We start from the raw sequence: 15,000 nt of genomic DNA, 5'->3' as shown, positions 1-15,000 counted from the left end.
AGTTTTCCCGGTGGTGCCGCACCCGGGCTCGCCCCGGCTGACGCAGTTTTCGCGCCGCCCCGGCTGACGCGGTTTCGTGCCGCCCCGGCAGACGCGGTTTTCGCGCCGCCCCGGCTGACGCGGTTTTTGCGTCGCCCCGGCTGACACGGTTCGGACTTTGCACTTTTCGGCTGTGCCTGGCTGGCGGCCCACTCACTCGATCGCCATGTCTGTTTGCCACAGTTTTCCCGGTGGTGCCGCACCCGGGCTCGCCCCGGCTGACGCAGTTTTCGCGCCGCCCCGGCTGACGCGGTTTCGTGCCGCCCCGGCAGACGCGGTTTTCGCGCCGCCCCGGCTGACGCGGTTTCGTGCCGCCCCGGCAGACGCAGTTCGGACTTAGCACTTTTCGGCTGTGCCTGGCTGGCGGCCCACTCACTCGATCGCCATGTCTGTTTGCCACAGTTTTCCCGGTGGTGCCGCACCCGGGCTCGCCCCGGCTGACGCAGTTTTCGCGCCGCCCCGGCTGACGCGGTTTCGTGCCGCCCCGGCAGACGCGGTTTTCGCGCCGCCCCGGCTGACGCGGTTTCGTGCCGCCCCGGCAGACGCAGTTCGGACTTAGCACTTTTCGGCTGTGCCTGGCTGGCGGCCCACTCACTCAATCGCCATGTCTGTTTGCCACAGTTTTCCCGGTGGTGCCGCACCCGGGCTCGCCCCGGCTGACGCAGTTTTCGCGCCGCCCCGGCTGACGCGGTTTCGTGCCGCCCCGGCAGACGCGGTTTTCGCGCCGCCCCGGCTGACGCGGTTTCGTGCCGCCCCGGCAGACGCAGTTCGGACTTAGCACTTTTCGGCTGTGCCTGGCTGGCGGCCCACTCACTCGATCGCCATGTCTGTTTGCCACAGTTTTCCCGGTGGTGCCGCACCCGGGCTCGCCCCGGCAGACGCGTTTTTTTTTTCTTTCGCCCCGGCTGACGCAGTTTTCGCGCCGCCCCGGCTGACGCGGTTTCGTGCCGCCCCGGCAGACGCGGTTTTTTGCGCCGCCCCGGCTGACGCGGTTTTTGCCGCCCCGGCTGACGCAGTTCGGACTTAGCACTTTTCGGCTGTGCCTGGCTGGCGGCCCACTCACTCGATCGCCATGTCTGTTTGCCACAGTTTTCCCGGTGGTGCCGCACCCGGGCTCGCCCCGGCTGACGCAGTTTTCGCGCCGCCCCGGCTGACGCGGTTTCGTGCCGCCCCGGCAGACGCGGTTTTCGCGCCGCCCCGGCTGACGCGGTTTCGTGCCGCCCCGGCAGACGCAGTTCGGACTTAGCACTTTTCGGCTGTGCCTGGCTGGCGGCCCACTCACTCGATCGCCATGTCTGTTTGCCACAGTTTTCCCGGTGGTGCCGCACCCGGGCTCGCCCCGGCTGACGCAGTTTTCGCGCCGCCCCGGCTGACGCGGTTTCGTGCCGCCCCGGCAGACGCGGTTTTCGCGCCGCCCCGGCTGACGCGGTTTCGTGCCGCCCCGGCAGACGCAGTTCGGACTTAGCACTTTTCGGCTGTGCCTGGCTGGCGGCCCACTCACTCGATCGCCATGTCTGTTTGCCACAGTTTTCCCGGTGGTGCCGCACCCGGGCTCGCCCCGGCAGACGCGTTTTTTTTTTCTTTCGCCCCGGCTGACGCAGTTTTCGCGCCGCCCCGGCTGACGCGGTTTCGTGCCGCCCCGGCAGACGCGGTTTTTTTGCGCCGCCCCGGCTGACGCGGTTTTTGCCGCCCCGGCTGACGCAGTTCGGACTTGGCACTTTTTGGCTGAGCCTGGCTGGTGGCCCACTCACTCGATCGCCATGTCTGTTAGCCACAGTTTTCCCGGTGGTGCCGCACCCGGGCTCGCCCCGGCTGACGCAGTTTTCGCGCCGCCCCGGCAGACGCGGTTTTCGCGCCGCCCCGGCTGACGCGGTTTTTGCCGCCCCGGCTGACGCAGTTCGGACTTGGCACTTTTTGGGCTGAGCCTGGCTGGCGGCCCACTCACTCGATCGCCATGTCTGTTTGCCACAGTCTTCCCGGTGGTGCCGCACCCGGGCTCGCCCCGGCAGACGCGTTTTTTTTTTCTTTCGCCCCGGCAGACGTGGTTCCCCCCCCCCCCTTTTCGCTCGCCCCGGCTGACGAGGTTTTCGCGCCGCCCCGGCTGACGCAGTTTTCGCGCCGCCCCGGCTGACGCGGTTTCGTGCCGCCCCGGCTGACGCGGTTTTCGCGCCGCCCCGGCTGACGCGGTTTTTGCGTCGCCCCGGCTGACACGGTTCGGACTTTGCACTTTTCGGCTGTGCCTGGCTGGCGGCCCACTCACTCGATCGCCATGTCTGTTTGCCACAGTTTTCCCGGTGGTGCCGCACCCGGGCTCGCCCCGGCTGACGCAGTTTTCGCGCCGCCCCGGCTGACGCGGTTTCGTGCCGCCCCGGCAGACGCGGTTTTCGCGCCGCCCCGGCTGACGCGGTTTCGTGCCGCCCCGGCAGACGCAGTTCGGACTTAGCACTTTTCGGCTGTGCCTGGCTGGCGGCCCACTCACTCGATCGCCATGTCTGTTTGCCCCGGTGGTTCCACCGCCAGGCTTAAGCGCGAACTTTTTTTGTTTGTTTTCTTTTGATTAAGCGCAAGCTTTTTTCTTTGTTTTCTTTTGATTAAGCGCGGGCTTTTTTCTTTGTTTTTTTTTTTTATTTCGCCCCGGCAGACGCGGTTTTTGCGCCGCCCCGGCTGACGCGGTTTTTGCCGCCCCGGCTGACGCAGTTCGGACTTAGCACTTTTCGGCTGTGCCTGGCTGGCGGCCCACTCACTCGATCGCCATGTCTGTTTGCCACAGTTTTCCCGGTGGTGCCGCACCCGGGCTCGCCCCGGCTGACGCAGTTTTCGCGCCGCCCCGGCTGACGCGGTTTCGTGCCGCCCCGGCAGACGCGGTTTTCGCGCCGCCCCGGCTGACGCGGTTTTTGCGTCGCCCCGGCTGACACGGTTCGGACTTTGCACTTTTCGGCTGTGCCTGGCTGGCGGCCCACTCACTCGATCGCCATGTCTGTTTGCCACAGTTTTCCCGGTGGTGCCGCACCCGGGCTCGCCCCGGCTGACGCAGTTTTCGCGCCGCCCCGGCTGACGCGGTTTCGTGCCGCCCCGGCAGACGCGGTTTTCGCGCCGCCCCGGCTGACGCGGTTTCGTGCCGCCCCGGCAGACGCAGTTCGGACTTAGCACTTTTCGGCTGTGCCTGGCTGGCGGCCCACTCACTCGATCGCCATGTCTGTTTGCCACAGTTTTCCCGGTGGTGCCGCACCCGGGCTCGCCCCGGCTGACGCAGTTTTCGCGCCGCCCCGGCTGACGCGGTTTCGTGCCGCCCCGGCAGACGCGGTTTTCGCGCCGCCCCGGCTGACGCGGTTTCGTGCCGCCCCGGCAGACGCAGTTCGGACTTAGCACTTTTCGGCTGTGCCTGGCTGGCGGCCCACTCACTCAATCGCCATGTCTGTTTGCCACAGTTTTCCCGGTGGTGCCGCACCCGGGCTCGCCCCGGCTGACGCAGTTTTCGCGCCGCCCCGGCTGACGCGGTTTCGTGCCGCCCCGGCAGACGCGGTTTTCGCGCCGCCCCGGCTGACGCGGTTTCGTGCCGCCCCGGCAGACGCAGTTCGGACTTAGCACTTTTCGGCTGTGCCTGGCTGGCGGCCCACTCACTCGATCGCCATGTCTGTTTGCCACAGTTTTCCCGGTGGTGCCGCACCCGGGCTCGCCCCGGCAGACGCGTTTTTTTTTTCTTTCGCCCCGGCTGACGCAGTTTTCGCGCCGCCCCGGCTGACGCGGTTTCGTGCCGCCCCGGCAGACGCGGTTTTTTGCGCCGCCCCGGCTGACGCGGTTTTTGCCGCCCCGGCTGACGCAGTTCGGACTTAGCACTTTTCGGCTGTGCCTGGCTGGCGGCCCACTCACTCGATCGCCATGTCTGTTTGCCACAGTTTTCCCGGTGGTGCCGCACCCGGGCTCGCCCCGGCTGACGCAGTTTTCGCGCCGCCCCGGCTGACGCGGTTTCGTGCCGCCCCGGCAGACGCGGTTTTCGCGCCGCCCCGGCTGACGCGGTTTCGTGCCGCCCCGGCAGACGCAGTTCGGACTTAGCACTTTTCGGCTGTGCCTGGCTGGCGGCCCACTCACTCGATCGCCATGTCTGTTTGCCACAGTTTTCCCGGTGGTGCCGCACCCGGGCTCGCCCCGGCTGACGCAGTTTTCGCGCCGCCCCGGCTGACGCGGTTTCGTGCCGCCCCGGCAGACGCGGTTTTCGCGCCGCCCCGGCTGACGCGGTTTCGTGCCGCCCCGGCAGACGCAGTTCGGACTTAGCACTTTTCGGCTGTGCCTGGCTGGCGGCCCACTCACTCGATCGCCATGTCTGTTTGCCACAGTTTTCCCGGTGGTGCCGCACCCGGGCTCGCCCCGGCAGACGCGTTTTTTTTTTTCTTTCGCCCCGGCTGACGCAGTTTTCGCGCCGCCCCGGCTGACGCGGTTTCGTGCCGCCCCGGCAGACGCGGTTTTTTTGCGCCGCCCCGGCTGACGCGGTTTTTGCCGCCCCGGCTGACGCAGTTCGGACTTGGCACTTTTTGGCTGAGCCTGGCTGGTGGCCCACTCACTCGATCGCCATGTCTGTTAGCCACAGTTTTCCCGGTGGTGCCGCACCCGGGCTCGCCCCGGCTGACGCAGTTTTCGCGCCGCCCCGGCAGACGCGGTTTTCGCGCCGCCCCGGCTGACGCGGTTTTTGCCGCCCCGGCTGACGCAGTTCGGACTTGGCACTTTTTGGGCTGAGCCTGGCTGGCGGCCCACTCACTCGATCGCCATGTCTGTTTGCCACAGTCTTCCCGGTGGTGCCGCACCCGGGCTCGCCCCGGCAGACGCGTTTTTTTTTTCTTTCGCCCCGGCAGACGTGGTTCCCCCCCCCCCCTTTTCGCTCGCCCCGGCTGACGAGGTTTTCGCGCCGCCCCGGCTGACGCAGTTTTCGCGCCGCCCCGGCTGACGCGGTTTCGTGCCGCCCCGGCTGACGCGGTTTTCGCGCCGCCCCGGCTGACGCGGTTTTTGCGTCGCCCCGGCTGACACGGTTCGGACTTTGCACTTTTCGGCTGTGCCTGGCTGGCGGCCCACTCACTCGATCGCCATGTCTGTTTGCCACAGTTTTCCCGGTGGTGCCGCACCCGGGCTCGCCCCGGCTGACGCAGTTTTCGCGCCGCCCCGGCTGACGCGGTTTCGTGCCGCCCCGGCAGACGCGGTTTTCGCGCCGCCCCGGCTGACGCGGTTTCGTGCCGCCCCGGCAGACGCAGTTCGGACTTAGCACTTTTCGGCTGTGCCTGGCTGGCGGCCCACTCACTCGATCGCCATGTCTGTTTGCCACAGTTTTCCCGGTGGTGCCGCACCCGGGCTCGCCCCGGCTGACGCAGTTTTCGCGCCGCCCCGGCTGACGCGGTTTCGTGCCGCCCCGGCAGACGCGGTTTTCGCGCCGCCCCGGCTGACGCGGTTTCGTGCCGCCCCGGCAGACGCAGTTCGGACTTAGCACTTTTCGGCTGTGCCTGGCTGGCGGCCCACTCACTCGATCGCCATGTCTGTTTGCCACAGTTTTCCCGGTGGTGCCGCACCCGGGCTCGCCCCGGCAGACGCGTTTTTTTTTTTCTTTCGCCCCGGCTGACGCAGTTTTCGCGCCGCCCCGGCTGACGCGGTTTCGTGCCGCCCCGGCAGACGCGGTTTTTTTGCGCCGCCCCGGCTGACGCGGTTTTTGCCGCCCCGGCTGACGCAGTTCGGACTTGGCACTTTTTGGCTGAGCCTGGCTGGTGGCCCACTCACTCGATCGCCATGTCTGTTAGCCACAGTTTTCCCGGTGGTGCCGCACCCGGGCTCGCCCCGGCTGACGCAGTTTTCGCGCCGCCCCGGCAGACGCGGTTTTCGCGCCGCCCCGGCTGACGCGGTTTTTGCCGCCCCGGCTGACGCAGTTCGGACTTGGCACTTTTTGGGCTGAGCCTGGCTGGCGGCCCACTCACTCGATCGCCATGTCTGTTTGCCACAGTCTTCCCGGTGGTGCCGCACCCGGGCTCGCCCCGGCAGACGCGTTTTTTTTTTCTTTCGCCCCGGCAGACGTGGTTCCCCCCCCCCCCTTTTCGCTCGCCCCGGCTGACGAGGTTTTCGCGCCGCCCCGGCTGACGCAGTTTTCGCGCCGCCCCGGCTGACGCGGTTTCGTGCCGCCCCGGCTGACGCGGTTTTCGCGCCGCCCCGGCTGACGCGGTTTTTGCGTCGCCCCGGCTGACACGGTTCGGACTTTGCACTTTTCGGCTGTGCCTGGCTGGCGGCCCACTCACTCGATCGCCATGTCTGTTTGCCACAGTTTTCCCGGTGGTGCCGCACCCGGGCTTGCCCCGGCAGACGCGTTTTTTTTTTTCTTTTCGCCCCGGCTGACGCAGTTTTCGCCCCGCCCCGGCTGACGCGGTTTCGTGCCGCCCCGGCAGACGCGGTTTTTTGCGCCGCCCCGGCTGACGCGGTTTTTGCCGCCCCGGCTGACGCAGTTCGGACTTTGCACTTTTTGGCTGAGCCTGGCTGGCGGCCCACTCACTCGATCGCCATGTCTGTTTGCCACAGTTTTCCCGGTGGTGCCGCACCCGGGCTCGCCCCGGCAGACGCGTTTTTTTTTTTCCTTCGCCCCGGCAGACGTGGTTCCCCCCCCCCCCTCCGTCTTTCTTTTTGTTTTTTTTTTTCGCCGCGGCTGAAGTGGATTTTTCGGTGCCTCGACGCCCCGGTAGTCGCGGTTTTTCCGTTTCCGCACGGCCCCGGCTGACGCTGCTCGGTCACAGTCGCCTTTTGTGAGGATTGCAGACTTCTTGAGCGCGGGTGTTTTTTTTTTGTTGTTGTTGTTGTTTTATTACGCATTCGCTCCAGCAGACGCTGTTTAGACTTTTTGTTTCCTCTTTTATCCTGCGACGAGGTGACGAGGTTTATTCGGTGCCCCGCCGCCCCGGCTGAAGTGATTTTTCCTGTCCCGTGCCGCCCCGGCTGACGCGGTTGGGACTTCGCGTTTGTTCGGCCGCCACGGGTTTTGGCGCACTCGCTCGGTTGCTTGTTGTTGCCACTTGTTGCGAACCCAGGTTTCTTGAGCGAGCGCGGGCGTTTTTTCTTCCTTTCTTTCTTTGTTCTATGTGTTAGCGAATCGGCCTTTAATATCACACGAGGACTCACAACCAACAATTTTCAGTTTGAAGTGTAAAAAATCTGCAGGTGTTGACGTAACTGACTTGCCCCGTACCCTTGAGTACATCCATGAAGTTCTCGTAGTACTACTAAATCGCATTATTCCAAGTGGAGAAATTCCCATAAACTTGCAAACCTCTACACGAAAATCGGTGCGCGTGATAAAGTTGAAAATTATCGTCCGATATCAAATGTGCCTTCTATAACACAAATTCTAGGAAAAAAAAAAAAAAAACACTTGTTCGCCGTTTTCTGCGCCGTGACTGGCAGCACTCCGGCGAAGCGAAACGGGGTCGATTCGAGCACGATATCGGCGTCTTTCGACGTGCTCGCCGGCGACCGTCGCACGAGTACGTCGCACGAGCGCGTCTGCCGGGGCGCCGTTTGCGAAGCCGACGCAAAAGTGGGAACCGCCGCTCGGATGATCGCCGCTTTCGGCAGAGTGAGTGTTGGCACTCCGGGGAAGCGAAACAGCGTGAATGCGCCCACGAAATCGGCGTATTTTGAAGTGCCCGCCGGCGACCGTCGCACGAGTACGGTAAACCGCGTCAGCCGGGGCGTAGTTCGGGACGCCGACGAAAAAGTGGGAAGCGCAACTCGGATCTTCGCCGTTTTTGCAGGAGTGAGTGGCGGCCCTCCTGCGAGACCAAGAAGCATCGATTCGTGCACGAATTCGGCGCCTTTCGACGTGATCGCCGGCGACCGTCGCTCGAGTAGGGCAAACCGCGTCTGCCGGGGCGGGCTTCGGGACGCCGATGCGAAAGTGGGAAACGCTGCTCGGATGTTCGCCGTTTTTGGCCGAGTGAGTGCTGGCACTCGGGCGAAGCCAAACGGGGCCGATTACGGCACGATATCGGCGTCTTTCGACGTGCCCGGCGGCGACCGTCGCACGAGTACGGTAAACCGCGTCAGCCCGGGCGGAGTTCGGGACGCCGATGCGAAAGTGGAGAACGCCGCTCGGATCTTCGCCGTTTTTGGAGGAGTGAGTGGCGGCACTCCGGAGAAGCCAAGGAGCGCCAATTAGCGCACGATATCGGCGTCTTTCGACGCGCTCGCCGGCGACCGTCGAACGAGTAGGGCAAACCGCGTCTGCCGGGGCGGGGTTTACGACGCCGACGCAAAAGTGGGAACCGCCGCTCGGATGTTGGCCGTTTTTGGCAGAGTGAGTGCTGGCACACCGGCGACGCGAAAGAGCGCGAAAGCGCCCACGAAAGTGGCGTATTTGGACGTGCTTGACGGCGACCGCTGCAGGAGTACGAAAAACCACGTCAGCCGGGGCGAGCGACCCACGGCGGTCTGGGTGCTTATCGCTGCTATTATAGGGGCACCCCGGCAGACGCAGAAAAAAAAAATTTTTTTTCGACCTTCTTTTTTGCTGGTCGAGCTCGGGTAACCCAGGTCGCAATGGGAGCCGCGCACGAAAGCGGCGTCGCGAGACGCGTTCGCGGTCGCTAGTCGCACGAGCTCGGCAACCGCGTCAGCCGGCGCGGAGTTCGGGATGCCGACGGCTAAGTGGGTACCGCTGCTCGGATGTTCGCCGTTTTTGGCCGAGTGAGTGCTGGCACTCCGGCGAAGCGAAACGGGGCCGATTCGGGCACGATATCGGCGTATTTCGACGTGCTCGCCGGCGACCGTCGCACGAGTACGGCAAAGCGCGTCTGCCGGGGCGAGGTTTGCGATGCCGACGAAAAAGTGGGAAGCGCCGCTCGGATCTTCGCCGTTTTTGCAGGAGTGAGTGGCGGCCCTCCTGCGAGACCAAGAAGCATCGACTCGCGCACGATATCGGTGTCTTTCGACGTGCCCGCCGGCCACCGCCGCACGAGTACGGCAAACCGCGTATGCCGGGGCGGGGTTGGCGACGCCGACGCAAAAGTGGGAACCGCCACTAGGATGTTCGCCGTTTTTGGCAGAGTGAGTGCTGGCACACCGGCGACGCGAAAGAGCGCGAAAGCGCCCACGAAAGTGGCGTATTTGGACGTGCTTGACGGCGACCGCTGCAGGAGTACGAAAAATCACGTCAGCCGGGGCGAGCGACCCACGGCGGTCTGGGTGCTTATCGCTGCTATTATAGGGGCACCCCGGCAGACGCAGAAAAAAAAAATTTTTTTTCGACCTTCTTTTTTGCTGGTCGAGCTCGGGTAACCCAGGTCGCAATGGGAGCCGCGCACGAAAGCGGCGTCGCGAGACGCGTTCGCGGTCGCTAGTCGCACGAGCTCGGCAACCGCGTCAGCCGGCGCGGAGTTCGGGATGCCGACGGCTAAGTGGGTACCGCTGCTCGGATGTTCGCCGTTTTTGGCCGAGTGAGTGCTGGCACTCCGGCGAAGCGAAACGGGGCCGATTCGGGCACGATATCGGCGTATTTCGACGTGCTCGCCGGCGACCGTCGCACGAGTACGGCAAAGCGCGTCTGCCGGGGCGAGGTTTGCGATGCCGACGAAAAAGTGGGAAGCGCCGCTCGGATCTTCGCCGTTTTTGCAGGAGTGAGTGGCGGCCCTCCTGCGAGACCAAGAAGCATCGACTCGCGCACGATATCGGTGTCTTTCGACGTGCCCGCCGGCCACCGCCGCACGAGTACGGCAAACCGCGTATGCCGGGGCGGGGTTGGCGACGCCGACGCAAAAGTGGGAACCGCCACTAGGATGTTCGCCGTTTTTGGCAGAGTGAGTGCTGGCACTCCGGCGAAGCGAAAGAGCGCGAATGCGCCCACGAAAGTGGCGTGTTTGGACGTGCTTGACGACGACCACCGCAGGAAAACGAAAAACCACGTCAGCCGGGGCGAGCGACCCATGGCGGTCTGGGTGCTTATCGCTGCTATTATAGGGGCACCCCGGCAGACGCAAAAAAAAAAAAAATTTTTTTTCGACATTCTTTCTTGCTCGTCGACCTCGGGTGACCCAGGTCGCAGTGGGAGCCGCGCACGAAAGCGGCGTCGCGAGACGGCTTCGCGGTCGCTAGTCGCACGAGCTCGGCAACCGCGTCTGCCGGGGCGGAGTTCGGGACGCCGACGGCTAAGTGGGAACCGCCGCTCGGATGTTCGCCGTTTGTGGCCGAGTGAGTGCTGGCACTCCGGCGAAGCCAAACGGGGCCGATTCCGGCACGATATCGGCGTCTTTCTACGTGCTCGCCGGCGACCGTCGCACGAGTACGGCAAAGTGCGTCTGCCGGGGCGGGGTTTGCGACGCGTACGCAATAGTGAGAACCGTCGCTCGGATGTTCGTCGTCTTTCGCCGAGCCAGTGCTGGCACTCCGGCGAAGCCGAACGGAGCCGATTCGGGCACGATATCGGCGTCTTTCCACGTGCTCGCCGGCGACCGTCGCACGAGTACGGTAAACCGCGTCAGCCGGGGCGGAGTTCGGGACGCCGATGCGAAAGTGGGAAGCGCCGCTCGGATCTTCGCCGTTTTTGGAGGAGTCAGTGGCGGCACTCCGGTGAAGCCAAGGTGCGCCAATTCGCGCACGATATCGGCGTCTTTCGACGTGCCCGCCGGCCACCGTCGCACGAGTACGGCAAACCTCGTCTGCCGGGGCGGGGTTTGCGACGCCGACGCAAAAGTGGGAACCGCCGCTCGGATGTTCGCCGTTTTTGGCAGAGTGAGTGCTGGCACTCCGGCGAAGCGAAAGAGCGTGAATGCGCCCACGAAAGTAGCGTATTTGGACGTGCTTGACGGCGACCGCCGCAGGAGTACGAAAAACCACGTCAGCCGGGGCGAGCGACCCACGGCGGTCTGGGTGCTTATCGCTGCTATTATAGGGGCACCCCGGCAGACGCAGAAAGAAAAAAAAAAAAAAATGGGGACATGGCGTGCGTCACCGTGCGGCTTCGCAGCGTTGCCGAAGTCGCCGAGCCCTTCGACTGAGCCGAACGGCGGACAGGGAACGTTGGTCGGCCGTTCTAACCTGTCGGTGCCACGCCGAGACGTCGTTAAGGAAAACCGCGTCGTGGGCCTCTACGACGCCGTCGAGTCGTTGTACGTTTGGTGTCCAGCGTGTCGGCGGCGAGTAGCGGACACGTCGTTCACGACTTCGGTCTTTCGCAGTCGACGCGAACTTGCGGAGAGTCGTGGTGCCTCACGTTTTCGGCAGAAACCGCGGCGGAATTTTCCCGTGCGTGCGCGCACGACCTCGGTGCTGTGCCGTCAGCGTAGTGTTGCACAAACTCGTGGCCTACCCAAGGTGCGGTACGTTTGCGGCCGTATCCTCGGTGGGAATTTCGTGAGTAGGGTCGCAAATTCTACGACCTCGGCGGGTTTGAGAGCGACGTAGACTTGTGGCACGCTCAACGTGCCACACGTTTCGGGGCACACCCGCGGTGAAATTTTCTCGAGTACGCTCGTATTAGTGCCCAAGGAGGTCTGGGTACTTATCGCTGCTATTATGTGGGGGTTCTCGTGAGCGGCGTACGCGAAAGCGACCGGGTGTCTGATATGCGGCGGGCTTCGGCCTCGTCAAGCGTGTCCTCGGGTCTGCTCCAGGGGAATCCACGGCAGTCGTCTGCAGCCTCATCCGCTTGATGCGTTAGGGGCTGGTTGTCGGACGGTGCCGTTTTACCACGATATCGAGGTGTGTTCCGTGTCGTCCTCGGGCGATTCAGATGCGAAAGCGCCGAAGACGCGGGCGTGACCCGTCGTCTGGCGGCTTTGCAGTCTCGGCTCCGTTGCTAGTTCCGGCCGGTCCACCGACAGTGCAGCGGGCTTGGGCAACCCGCACGGCGCGACCGAGTCGATGCAACGAAAAAGAGCGAGCATGAACGTGCTTCTTGCCGCACGGCTCCCACTCGTCTTTCGGGAAGGTTGTGCCGTAGCGAGCTCGAACGCCGTCATCTCGGAGTGCAAAATAAGCGTGTTGGGGCGCCTGAAGGTGGCCTCCGCCGCACACAGACTGCGTCCGGCCCGCCGAAGGCGAGGACGGACGCGCAGTCGAACGATTACCTGGTTGATCCTGCCAGTAATCATATGCTTGTCTCAAAGATTAAGCCATGCATGTCTAAGTACATGCCGAAATAAGGCGAAACCGCGAATGGCTCATTAAATCAGTTATGGTTCCTTAGATCGTTTCTTCCTACTTGGATAACTGTGGCAATTCTAGAGCTAATACATGCAGTGAGCCTGGAGCCCTTTGGGTAACGGGTGCTTTTATTAGACCAAGATCGATCGGGTTTCGGCCCGTATTGTGTGGTGACTCTGGATAACTTTGTGCTGATCGCATGGCCACGAGCCGGCGACGTTTCTTTCAAGTGTCTGCCTTATCAACTTTCGATGGTAGGTTACTTGCTTACCATGGTTGTTACGGGTAACGGAGAATCAGGGTTCGATTCCGGAGAGGGAGCCTGAGAAACGGCTACCACATCCAAGGAAGGCAGCAGGCGCGCAAATTACCCACTCCCGGCACGGGGAGGTAGTGACGAAAAATAACAATACGGGACTCTTTTGAGGCCCCGTAATTGAAATGAGTACACTCTAAATCCTTTAACGAGGATCAATTGGAGGGCAAGTCTGGTGCCAGCAGCCGCGGTAATTCCAGCTCCAATAGCGTATACTAAAGCTGCTGCGGTTAAAAAGCTCGTAGTTGGATCTCAGTTCCAGACGAGTAGTGCATCTACCCGATGCGACGGCTCGGACTGAACATCATGCCGGTTCTTTCTTGGTGCACTTCATTGTGTGCCTCGAGATGGCCGGTGCTTTTACTTTGAAAAAATTAGAGTGCTCAACGCAGGCGAGTCGCCTGAATAAACTTGCATGGAATAATAGAACAAGACCTCGTTTCTGTTCTGTTGGTTTTTGGAATACGAGGTAATGATTAAGAGGGACGGACGGGGGCATTCGTATTGCGGCGCTAGAGGTGAAATTCTTGGACCGTCGCAAGACGAACTACTGCGAAAGCATTTGCCAAGAATGTTTTCATTGATCAAGAACGAAAGTCAGAGGTTCGAAGGCGATCAGATACCGCCCTAGTTCTGACCATAAACGATGCCAACCAGCGATCCGCCTGAGTTACTCAAATGACTCGGCGGGCAGCTTCCGGGAAACCAAAGTATTTGGGTTCCGGGGGAAGTATGGTTGCAAAGCTGAAACTTAAAGGAATTGACGGAAGGGCACCACCAGGAGTGGAGCCTGCGGCTTAATTTGACTCAACACGGGAAAACTTACCCGGCCCGGACACTGGGAGGATTGACAGATTGAGAGCTCTTTCTTGATTCGGTGGATGGTGGTGCATGGCCGTTCTTAGTTGGTGGAGCGATTTGTCTGGTTAATTCCGATAACGAACGAGACTCTAGCCTATTAAATAGGTGCGGGGTTCCCAGCACCTTACAACCTTCTTAGAGGGACAAGCGGCTCCTAGCCGCACGAAACAGAGCAATAACAGGTCTGTGATGCCCTTAGATGTCCGGGGCCGCACGCGCGCTACACTGAAGGAAGCAGCGTGTCTTTATCCCTGTCTGAAAAGACTGGGTAACCCGTGGAACTTCTTTCGTGATTGGGATAGGGGCTTGCAATTGTTCCCCTTGAACGAGGAATTCCCAGTAAGCGCGAGTCATAAGCTCGCGTTGATTACGTCCCTGCCCTTTGTACACACCGCCCGTCGCTACTACCGATTGAATGATTTAGTGAGGTCTTCGGACCGATGTCCGGCGCGGCCTTTCGGTTGCGCCGGTCTGTTGGAAAGATGACCAAACTTGATCATTTAGAGGAAGTAAAAGTCGTAACAAGGTTTCCGTAGGTGAACCTGCGGAAGGATCATTAACGGATTGTGAAGGGTGAGCGCCTCAGCTGCGTCTGCGCCCGACACTTTCTGCCGCTGACCCCGTTTGGACGCGGGGTCGGCTTTTCCCCACGGGGCTGCCTGAATGTGGAGCGGCACCCCGTGACAAATTGTTGCGCCCAGCGGACGCCAACACCGCGACCTTGGACGGTCGGCCAGGTGGCGGACGCGGGTACAAACGGCGCAACGCACTCATAGGTCGGCTTTCGACCCGCCACTGCACCGTGGCTCGAAGCGCTCGAAATGCGCGACCCGACCGCTGCGGGACCGCCTAGTACTGTAAACAGGAGCGGCGGAGCGCGAACGGCGAGTCGTGGTTACGTCGGTAGAAGGCGAGGCTGCGCGTTCCCGAAACGCCAGCCGAGTGCCCTCCCGACCGTTCGAGCGTGCAAGAACGAGACCCGACAATCGCGCGGCGACTGCCAAGTACGAGAGGAACGGCACAAGCGTCGGCGGTCGGTCAAGGAACTGGCGATGTGACGGGTCCGCTGTGCACCAGTGCATACCGTCCCGCCGTCCGCGGCAAGCGCCTCCGCGTCCTCGGGTGACGGAGGCTGCCGGTCGGTTCTTGCAGGCGAGGGATCTCGCTGGCACCGGTTCGCGTTGACGCGCGGCCGGTCATGGCACGGCGATGCGACGGCCGAGGTGCGCAGTACTCGATGGAGGAACCGCACGCTCCGATGACCGTCCCGCCCTCCGCGGCGTATGCGTACCGACCGTAATGGTTGCAGCAGCGCCGGCCGGCTTTTGAATTCGCCACACGAAACACGGTGCGAGATCGCGGTTAGGGGAGCGTCGACGTTGCCAGGCGTTTTGCTTGCTGCCGAGGGAAAGGCGGCACGGCCACGTCGCGCTCGTCGCGATTAGCGGGTCTGCGCGCTTTGGGAAGATGCCGCAACGACTTGCCGAAAGAGGAAGCACGGAAGAACGAGGGACTTGGACGTCCCGACAATTGAACGCACTTGCGGCCAGGCCCTTGCTGGCTTCGTTCTTCCGCCTCGAGTAGGCTCGTACGCGGCTCCGGCGCCGAAAGTGGTCCTTGGCACCGACTTC

At 62.9% G+C, this 15,000-nt stretch overlaps 1 non-coding gene across 1 annotated transcript; it reads left to right on the top strand.

The window, feature by feature from the left end:
* The first annotated feature begins 12,113 nt into the window (after positions 1 to 12,113).
* LOC142792185 (small subunit ribosomal RNA) lies at positions 12,114 to 13,928 on the top strand. Its single transcript, XR_012890728.1, has one exon. It is a non-coding gene; the product is annotated as a small subunit ribosomal RNA (ribosomal RNA).
* The last annotated feature ends 1,072 nt before the right edge of the window (positions 13,929 to 15,000 follow it).

The sequence above is a fragment of the Rhipicephalus microplus genome, unplaced genomic scaffold (genome assembly GCF_043290135.1).
Source record: "Rhipicephalus microplus isolate Deutch F79 unplaced genomic scaffold, USDA_Rmic scaffold_206, whole genome shotgun sequence".
Lineage (NCBI taxonomy): Eukaryota > Metazoa > Arthropoda > Arachnida > Ixodida > Ixodidae > Rhipicephalus > Rhipicephalus microplus.
This window is presented reverse-complemented; position numbering and strand designations above follow the sequence as displayed.